The 10,062-nt window shown below is 49.0% G+C and overlaps 1 protein-coding gene across 1 annotated transcript in view; it reads left to right on the top strand.

Moving 5' to 3' along the window:
- The first annotated feature begins 8,076 nt into the window (after window positions 1-8,076).
- Window positions 8,077-10,062, top strand: part of LOC119970432 (tumor necrosis factor alpha-induced protein 8-like) — a 142,052-nt gene continuing 140,066 nt past the window's right edge. Inside the window, exon 1 of the mRNA XM_038805041.1 lies at window positions 8,077-8,247. The gene's annotated coding sequence lies outside the window, so the exon portion shown is untranslated. The remainder of the gene's footprint in view (window positions 8,248-10,062) is intronic.

The following is a 10,062-nucleotide window of genomic DNA, read 5'->3' as shown; positions in this document are numbered from 1 at the left end:
GGTTAGTGTAGTAGAAGGAGATGGGGTAGTTGTTTTGTTTAAGGGAAGGGGGAGGGGTGGGACTGCTGACAGAGGTGTTGTTGCTGTGGCATAGCATGGGAGGGAGGGGTGACGGTGGACATCTGAGGGTGTGCCTGGAGGGGCCCGTGGCATGGGTCAGGGACTGGTCTAAGAATGGGCATGGTTGATCGACAGGGGAGGAAGCGAGGTGCCCTCCGAACAGGCTGGTCACATGGAATGTGAGGGGGCTCAATGGGCCGGTTCAATGGTCGTGTGTTTTCGCGCACCTGAGGTGCTTGAAGCTGGACGGGGCCTTTTTACAAGAAAGGATCGGGGATCAGACAAGGCTAAGGAATGTGTGGATAGGGCAAGTCTTCCATTCTGGATTAGACATGAAGGGGTGTGACGGTGCTGGTAAATAAACGGGTGGCATTTGAGGTGGCAAATATAGTAGCAGATTTGGGGGTAAGATTTGTGATGGTGAGTGGGATGCCAATGGTCCTGGTTAATGTTTATGCCCCAAATTGGGATGATGTGGAGTTCATGAGGCGATTGATGGGGAAGATCCCGGACCTGGACTTGCACCGGCTGATTATGGGGTGGGACTTTAACACGGTCATTGATCCAGGGTTAGATTAGTCGAGGCCGGAGAGGGTGTCGGCAGTGGCGATGGAGCTGAAGGAGTTCACGGAGCGCATGGAGGAGTAGACCTGTGGAGGTGTGGGAGGCTGAGAACAAAGGAATTTTCGTACTTCTCCCATGTGCCCAGAATGTACTCTCGCACTGATTTTTTTGTGATGGGTCAGATGTTGGCAGGGGTGGTCGGCTCTGGGTACTCAGCGATCGCGGTTTCAGACCATGTGCTACATTAGGTGGACTTGCGAGTGGATCGGGGGGGTGGGGGGGGGGGGCAGTGGAGGTTGGATGTAGGGTTGTTAATAGATGAGGAGGTATGTGAGTGGGTGAGGGCCGCCATTCAGGTGTTTTTGTGGAATTATAAATGATACAGGTGAGGTCTCAGCCGCCATGTTGTGGGAGGCACTCAAGGCAGTGATTAGGGGGGAGTTTATATTGATCCGGGACGCATAGGGAGAAGGAGGAGCGAGCAGGGATGGCGAGGCTGGTGGATGAGATTCTGCAGGTAGACAGGAGGTACTGGGAGGCCCAGGAGGCAGGTTTGTTGAAGGAGAGACAGGAACTCCAGATGGATTTCGGACTGGTGTCCATGGGGAAGGCCGTAGGGCAGTTGCAGAGGGCTAGAAGGGCAGTGTGTGAGTACGGGGAGAACCCAGCAGGATGCTGGCCCATCAACACGGGAAGCAGGAGGCGGCGAGGGAGATAGGTAGGGTGAACGACGGTAAGGCTGGAGTGGTATTGGACCCGGTGGGGGTGACTGGAAGATTTGAGGAGTTTTACAGGAGGCTTTATGAATTGGAGCACCCAACCATGGGTAGGAAATGTGGCAATTCCTGGGTGGGCTGGAGTTCCTCAGGGTGGAGGAGGGCCTGGTAGAGGGGTTGGGAGTGGCCATTGGACTGGTGGAGGTGATGGAGGGTACAGGAGCGATGCAGGCAGTTAAGGCCTTGGGCCCACATGATTTTCCACCTGAGGAAGGAGCAGTGCTCTGAAAGCTCGTGTTTGAAACAAACCTGTTGGACTTTAACCTGGTGTTGTAAGACTTCTTACTGTGCTCACCCCAGTCCAACGCCGGCATCTCCACATCATGGCAAAGATCTTGGCATTGCAGATTGAGGAATGCATGCTGGGGTTTTCAGGAGAAGACCAGACGGTATTTGTAAATGGGAGGCATCTATTGGCCAATGTTCGGCATCTGTTGAACATAATAATGATGCCCTCGGAGTGACGGAATGTGGAGGTAGCGGTCGCTATGGATGCAGAGAACGCCTTTGATTTGGTAGAATGGGAATATTTGTGGGAGGTTTGGGTTCGGGCAGGGGGTTTGTGGATTATGTCCAGTTGTTGTATCAAGCACCGGCAGCATGTGTAAGGACGAACCGGGTGAGTTCAGGGTATTTTAAGCTGTATCGTGGGACGAGATAGGGATGCTGACTCTCCCTATTGCTCTTTGACTTGGCGATAGACCCACTGGCAATGGCGCTTAGAGCATCAAAGGGTTGGAAAGAGATTGTGCGGGGAGTGGTGGAATACAGGTTCTTGCTATATGTGAACAACCTGTTGCTCTACATATCAGACCCATTGGAAAATATTGGAGGGATGCTGGACACTTTGGTGAAATTCGGCTGTTTTTCTGGGTATAAGTTAAACACAGGGAAGAGTCAGGTCTTTCCGCTCCAAGCGAGGGGGTAGGAGAGGAGGTTAGGCTAGCTACCGTTTGAGGTAGTGGGGATGAGTTTTAGGTGTCTGGGCATCTAGGTGGTGTGGGGATGGGAGCAATTACATAAATTGAATTTGTCCAGGTTGGTGGAGTAAATGACGGGGAGTTTAAGAGGTGGGACGTGCTCCTACTGTCATTGGCCGGGTGGGTGCAGTCTGTGAAGATGATGGTACTCCCGAGGTTTCTTTTCGTATTCCAGAACCTTCCGATTTTTTATCTTCTTTAGGAAGATCAATACATTGATCTTGGGGTTTGTGTGGGCGGGGTTATCCCCACGGGTGAAGAAGGTGCTGCTGGAGCGGGTACTTGGTGGGGGCTGGCCTTGCAAAACTTATTGAATTATTACTGGGCGGCAAATATAGCCATGGTAAGGAGGTGGGTAGTGGGGGATGGGTCAGTATGGGAGTGGACGGAGGCAGCCTCGTGGAGGGGCACTAGTTTGGGAGCTCTGTTGATGGCACCTCTGCCATTCTCACCATCTGGTAGTGGTGGCAGCCCTGAGGGTGTGGGGACAGTGGAGACAGCACCTAAGGGGCCTCGGTTTGGGCTCCGATCTGTGGGAATCACAGGTTTATTCCGGGGGAGCTGGATGCAGAGTTCCAGGGGTGGCAGTGGGTGGGAATTGAGCGGTTTGGGGATCTATTCCTGGGGGGCAGCTTTCCGAGCCTGGAGGGACTGGTAGAGGAATATGAGCTGCCCAGTGGGAATGGGTTCCGGTACTTACACGTGCAAAACTATGTGAGGACACAGGTGCCGTCCTTTCCTGACCTGCCACGCTCGGGGTTGCAAGACAAGGTGATGTCGAAAACAGGGGTTGGTGAGGGCAGGGTGTTGGAGATATATAATTAATGGACTGGGAGGGTTCCCCTGATAGGAGAAGTTAAGCGGAGTGGGAGGAAGAGCTGGGGAGGGTGCTGGAGGCTGGGCTATGGGAGGAGGCTCTGAGAAGGGTGAATTCATCCTCTTCATATGCTAGGCTTAGCCTCATTCAATTTAAAGTAGTCCACAGGGCAGGGCCGAAGGGCCTGTTCTGTGCTGTATTTTTCTATGTTCTATGTTCTATATCACTGTGGCCAGAATGATCAGGTTTTTTGAGGGGGTGGGGAATAGGTGTGGGTGGTGCGCGGGGTGGGCCCACCAACCATGCCCACCTGTCTGAAGCTTGAGGGATTTTGGCGGGTTTTACTGACGTGATATCTGAGGTGCTGAGGGTGCAGGTGGTCCCGAGTCCATAATTGGCAATTTTTGGAGTGCCGGGAGTCCAGGGCGTGAGAGAAGGCAACGTTCTGGCCTTTTCCTCTCTAGTATCCCGGAGACAGATCCTGCTAGGATGGAGGGACTTGGAGCCGCTGAAACTGGGGGTGTTGGTGAGCGACCTCGCGGAATTCCTTCGACTGGAAGAAAATCATGTTCACCTTGAGAGAGTCTGTGGAGGGGTTTGCCTAGAGGTGGAAACCGTTTATCAACTTCTTCCAGGATAGTTAAGTCAACAGCGGGAGGGAAGGGGAACTTTGGGGTTTAAAAAAAAGAGGAGGCAGAGTGGGTGGGGAGAACGGCAGGGAGGGCAGTTCACTGGTGTTGGTTATTTGTTTGTTAGTTTTGGTTGTGTTTGATGTGCATATATATATATTCATTAAAAATAGAAAAAAAAGAGAAAATCCTGTAAACCAGCCATTTTTCTGTTTCGGATCAGTTTTGAGGATGGAGATAAGTTCATACATGAATATCTGTGCAAGCAAGGAAATTCAGTGATAAGTGAGTGATACACAAAGCTCACTTATGCCCCAAAGTCTATGGCCTTTCAGGCTGTGTTTTTAATTCATGCCCAGAAGATAATTGTTTTTAAGTGCAAATACACAGGACGTTCAAGCGATATTAGTCATTAGGTTTGAAAGTTTGCAAGATCTAACCTCCACTATATCTGTTCTCTCTGAGACCATGAAACTTACTAATCTCCTACCTTTTACTCATTTGTCATGCTCTTGCTGTGTTGAAAGCATGTAGAATATAAAAAATTAATTACTTCCCTGTGTTGTATGTATTTTTTTCTTCAAATGAAGCAACGTTCATGCATCACATTCTTCCCACCCCTTCTCAAGTGCTTTAAAATGTTTTCTTTGTTTAGAGATGGCAGTGCGCTATATCCCCAAATACTGTAGCAGAGGTTAAAATTATTTGGGGAGCTGAAGAAAATTTTGCAAAAAGTATAAAGTAAGCAAGATAAATAATATCCACATTTCTTTTCTATAGTGATGCTTGAATCCTGACAGGTGATCATTAATTAATCGGATTATTTTTCAGAAAGTTTTGCATATTTTTGTCTCTGTGTTCAGCAATGACTTTGGTCTTCTTGAATTCAGCAATGCCATATTATGGCACCTAGGACACATCAATTTGGTGTGCACAATCAGCATCGACAGGAAAAGCTTCTATTGTCATAAAACCCTATAGCATATTTAATGGAAGATGATGTAGCTTTTTAATGGATGTATTATTGCATTGTTAACAATGGCAACTTCCGGGCTCTGATCTGGTAAAGTCCTGGGTATCATTCTGGGAAGTCAATGGAATTCTGGCTCTGGGAGTATTCACTTTCAGGGTATTTGTACAAATGGTTTGTTTTCAGTTATTATGTTTTAAGCTGGGTGTGGGTCAGCACCTTGCTGAGTTGCAACTTGGTTCTGTATTGCTGCATTTTATTTCCAAATCAGCCTCATCCAAGAGTCCAGTAGCTGTACTTTCTGTAGATTTGGAAGAATATATTTGCATTGTGTCACTAAAAACATAGAAAAATGTTTCAAGATGTTTTACAGAGAAAAAATAATCTACGATATTGAACCATTGTGAAAGTTTAGAAAAGAGAAAGAGGATGATTTTAAGAAGACTTGAGATAGGAATTCCAGAATGTGCCAGAGGCAGCTAAAGGCTTTGTAATCATCGGAGCCCAGGAGAGGGGGCTGCACAAGGTGCAAAATATTGGGGCCCATGCTCTAGGAAGGCCCAGTCCCATTGGCTGAGTAGCCTATCAATAGGAATGGTCGAGATGCCAGACTGGATGCTTTGGACACCATATTCCCGATTGACACACTACTCAGCCAATGATTGCTATTCTGAACAACAATCATTGGTCAAGCAAATGTGCCAGATTCTCCAATCGTTTCTTGCTTCTCTCATATACAGGAGGAATGGACTCCAGTGTCAGAAGAAGATCAACGACCTACACCGGGCAGCATGGGTGAGTTGACACCAATGACCCATCTCCCCTGAGACCTTTCCACCACCATGAGAGCATTGAACCCCCCAACCCTCCATGCGCCCATACCTTCCTTTACCTCCACTTCCACCACTGTGAACCACCCGTGCGGCTAATGATGCCTTCTCTGTGTTACCGCAGGAGAAACACTCCCACAATCGCCGGGAGAGGGCCCAGACTAGCGGAGGGGTGCCGGACATATGAATCCTCACCACCTTCGAGGAAGGTGCTCTGGAGGTGACTGGGGTGGCCGAAGGCAGTGGTCACCAATGCGAGTTCAGTGGACGCCGCTGAGGTGAGGATCCACTGGGCCCCACCTGGAGAACCTGTCAAATGTGAATTGTTATTGCCATACTTACTGATCCATCCATCCCATTGACCACATGTCCATTCTCCCACAGGTCATCCAGCTGATGGCACCGGCACATCCCGGGTGGTCACCACCCCTGCCTCCCAGGAAAACTCCTTGCAGGAGAGCTCCCAGGATGCCATGATCGACGCATCACAGCTGTCATTCCCACCCTCTACCAGTGCAGATACACGCACCACGGTGGGAAATGTTAGTGATCAGGCATTTGGGGCACAATCTGGTGATCATTAGACAGTTCTTAATGTACATCAGGTTGAGGCAGGAACCCCAAATTGAGACAGCAGTTGAAGGTCTGCTGGAGCACAGGTCCCAGCTGCGTCCCAGCCAGCTGCTGCGCCTCTGGAACTGGGTTATCCGGAGCTGATGGAGACGTTAGGGATCAGCCGGGACATTCAGAGGGAAATGTCCGCAATGCTTCAGCTGATCCATAGCCGATTGGAGAAGTCCCAGAGGCTACAGGCACAGGAGATGACGACGGCAATGTGTGGCACCAAGGCCAACACTGCTAGGGTGGCGGCCGCAGTGGAGAGCCAGTGTATGATGTCGGCACCATCAGTGAAGGTGTCCAAGGAATCGCGCAGTCGGTGGCGGCCATGGCTGAGGGCCTCAGCAGAATGTCTGCTACAGCGAGATCCGATTCTGCCTACGGGAGTGAGCCAGTTGCCACAAACTGCTTAGTGCCTGGCACAGTTCTCGTTTTTGTCCTCCTCCGCTATTCACCAGCCTTGTTTCACTTGAGCGAGAGTGCAAAGAGGCCAGAGAATCGCGCCCATAAACTACCCTTTGTGCACACTCCAGTAGGATCAAGAATTTTCCAGATGCTTTAAAACTGCTTCAATATGTTTTATTGTAAATGGTTGTCTCGTCCAAGAAAACCAGAATTCTTGCATTAACCATTTAAGGAAAAGTGTATTTTAGAACACAAATTCTTCCAGAATGTCCTTAGTCCTTGAAGATTCACCATTTTCTGTGATTAAAGTGTTCATGACACCAACCAGTAGAAATAATTTTGTCATTGTTGTCTTAGCTTATCTTATCATAACCTTGATCACATTTACAATATCATCCTAATAAAGCTCTTCCACACTTCTCTGTGTTCCTGATCCTTTCTAAATTGGATCACCCACATTGGCTAAAGTACGCTAACAGTGACTTAGAGACTTATTTAGTTAAAAATCGTTATTTATAAAAGCTAAGATCCCGGGTGTTGTGCGTTGTTAACGATTTGTGTCCCTAAAAAGAGCCGTGAACTGTCTTGCTGGTGAGACCGCCTTGTTAACACTCAATGTCGGTGTTCTGAGGGCATTTATCTATGGCAACTAGGAGGAAAAGAGGCAACGGAAGAACAGAACATAAAACAATCATTTCAGTCTACGATGCAATTATTGGTCAATCAATTTTGTTGATTTCCTCCTAGTTTTATTTCCACCACTGTTTGCTTTCCCTTGACTTCAAACCGATATCTTCTGTTCGGGTCCGGTGGTTGTTCCCAATAATTATTTGTTTGGCCTGAATCAGTTTGTACAAAACTCTTTTCATGTTTTTCCATGGTTTAGAACATAGAACATAGAACAGTACAGCACAGAACAGGCCCTTCGGCCCTCGATGTTGTGCCGAGCAATGATCACCTTACTCAAACCCACGTAGCCACCCTATACCCGAAACCCAACAACCCCCCTTAACCTTACTTTTTAGGACACTACGGGCAATTTAGCACGGCCAATCCACCTAACCCGCACATCTTTGGACTGTGGGAGGAAACCGGAGCACCCGGAGGAAACCCACGCACTCACGGGGAGGACGTGCAGACTCCACACAGACAGTGACCCAGCCGGGAATCGAACCTGGGACCCTGGAGCTGTGATGCATTTATGCTAACCACCATGCTACCGTGCTGCCCCCACAGGTTTACTACCTGTGACTTGTGCAAAATGAGCAAAAGAAAATGCTCCAGAAAGGAGACAGCTCAAACTATTTAACTACCAACTCGGTTGAGCCCAGTGTTGTCCAGCGGCGTCTGTTGATTGGCCAGAGGGAGCCCCGCCTCTATAACCTAACTGGTTCGCCACTGGTTTAGTTCCGAGTTACCAGCGGCCAGTGGTTGGATTACTTGTCACTCGCCTCCCGCCGTTGAATTTCCGCTGTCAAAACTTTTCGAGTGACAGGAGATTTTCTTTAAAAATTGAGCTTTGCTGTAAATGGATGTTTGGCAGTAGGGGGGGTTGGTGGTCGCTGAAGAGACGCCTGGTGCCGGAGCAGCAGCGTGGGGTAAGTTTACTCTTTCCTCGCCTCTGACATGGTGCGAGTCCAGTGCAAGTTTCTGAATTACAGGGTTAACAAATACAGGACTGGGTGCCCAGATACACAGTGTCAAATGTTCTTGTATCATTAATTCCCGCGTTCACCTTCCCTCTATCTCTATCCACGCAGGTTAATATACTGTTAAAGTGAGCTGCTGGATGCAGAGAGAGCTCGGTGTTAGCAGCCCGAACTCCCGGGCACAGGCAAGGAGTCACGGGGGCCTCAGTCAGTGAGCAGCGAATTCTGCATCTCAGTGTGGCAGGGACACAGGGGCAGCAGGCAGGCACCGCACTGCAAATCTGTGCTGCTTTTACACTCAAGCTGTGGAATCATCTGCAGCCGAATGACCCTCGTCCTCCCAGCCCCCCCCCCCCCCCCCCCCAAAAACATTGACAATTTTGCAATGCAGCATCTGTTGTCAGCAGTGAAACGCTGCTACCTTTTGTACATTGAAAGCTGCGCCAATCGTTTTCGCCACAAACATTCAAACCTTGCGGAAATCTCTGTGGCTAATTATGAGTTACATTGATCTCCTCTAACAGGCTGGTCATAAATGTTGGACACAAATCGTTTGGGCAGCATTTAGCACAAGTGATTAGCAATGTGGTTTCACAGCGCCAGGGTCCCAGGTTCGATTCCCTGCTGGATCACTGGGTCACTGTCTGTGTGGAGTGTACACGTTCTCCCCGTGTGTGCGTGGGTTTCCTCCAGGTGCTCCGGCTTCCTTCCACAGTCCAAAGACGTGCAGGTTAGGTGAATTAGCCATGATAAATTGCCCTTGGTGACCAAAATGGTTAGGAGGGGTTATTGGGTTACGGGGATAAGGTGGGAGTGAGGGTTTAAGTGGGTCGGTGCAGACTCGATGGGCCGAATAGCCTCCTTCTGCACTGTATGTGCAATGTCTATTTAGAAGCCGGTGCAGTTCCGAAATTGGACCAGAGATCCCTTTAGTCATAACGTCTGGACCCCCCTGTAACACGCAAGTTAATTAGATTCTGTAGCCAAACAACACCATTACTGAATCATGATGGCAGGACGCCATCCGGCCCGCCGTGCTTATACCGACCTTCTCTGTAAGAGTTACCCAGCTGGACCCACTCCTTTTCTCACAGCCTTGCATTTTTTTTCACTTCAGATAATGAACCAATTTCCCTTTTGAAACCACAATTGAATCTGCCTCCACCACATTCCAGATCCCAGCTGCTTGTTGCATAACATAACTCGTTCCTCAAGTCACCTTTCATTCTTTTGCCAATCAATTGCTACCTACCACCTCACCCACCTGCCCCCATCTTACTCACCTGCCCCCCCTTACCACCTCAAGGGCAATTAGGGATGAGCAATAAATGCTGGATGGCCAGCGACGTCCACATACTGTGAAAGATTAAGAAAAACACCTGCCACCTCACCCACCTACCATCTCACCCAACCCACTTATCTCACCCACCTACCCACCCTACTGCACAACCCAGTCACCACATTCATTCACTAACATTCGTACTGTACATTTAACTCTTATCGAACAGCAGCTAATGCCATAAAAAGAGTGACTTTTGTGTCGATCCTCTTCACTGTTATTTGTGAGGGTTCCTGTGCTAAAGATCAGGAGATTGGAGCCTTTTCAAGATATCCAGGTAGTGGGTAGATTTCTTTCTGATCAGCGTTGAGAGCTCTGACTGTGGTCGAAGGTTTTGGGCCAGTGAACTAAATTTCTGGCTCGGCTTGCTGATTATCTGTCATGTTTGTTTGCAAATAATGCAACTCGCATATCCTGGCCATGCC

Source organism: Scyliorhinus canicula, chromosome 8 (genome assembly GCF_902713615.1).
Source record: "Scyliorhinus canicula chromosome 8, sScyCan1.1, whole genome shotgun sequence".
NCBI lineage: Eukaryota > Metazoa > Chordata > Chondrichthyes > Carcharhiniformes > Scyliorhinidae > Scyliorhinus > Scyliorhinus canicula.
This window is presented reverse-complemented; position numbering and strand designations above follow the sequence as displayed.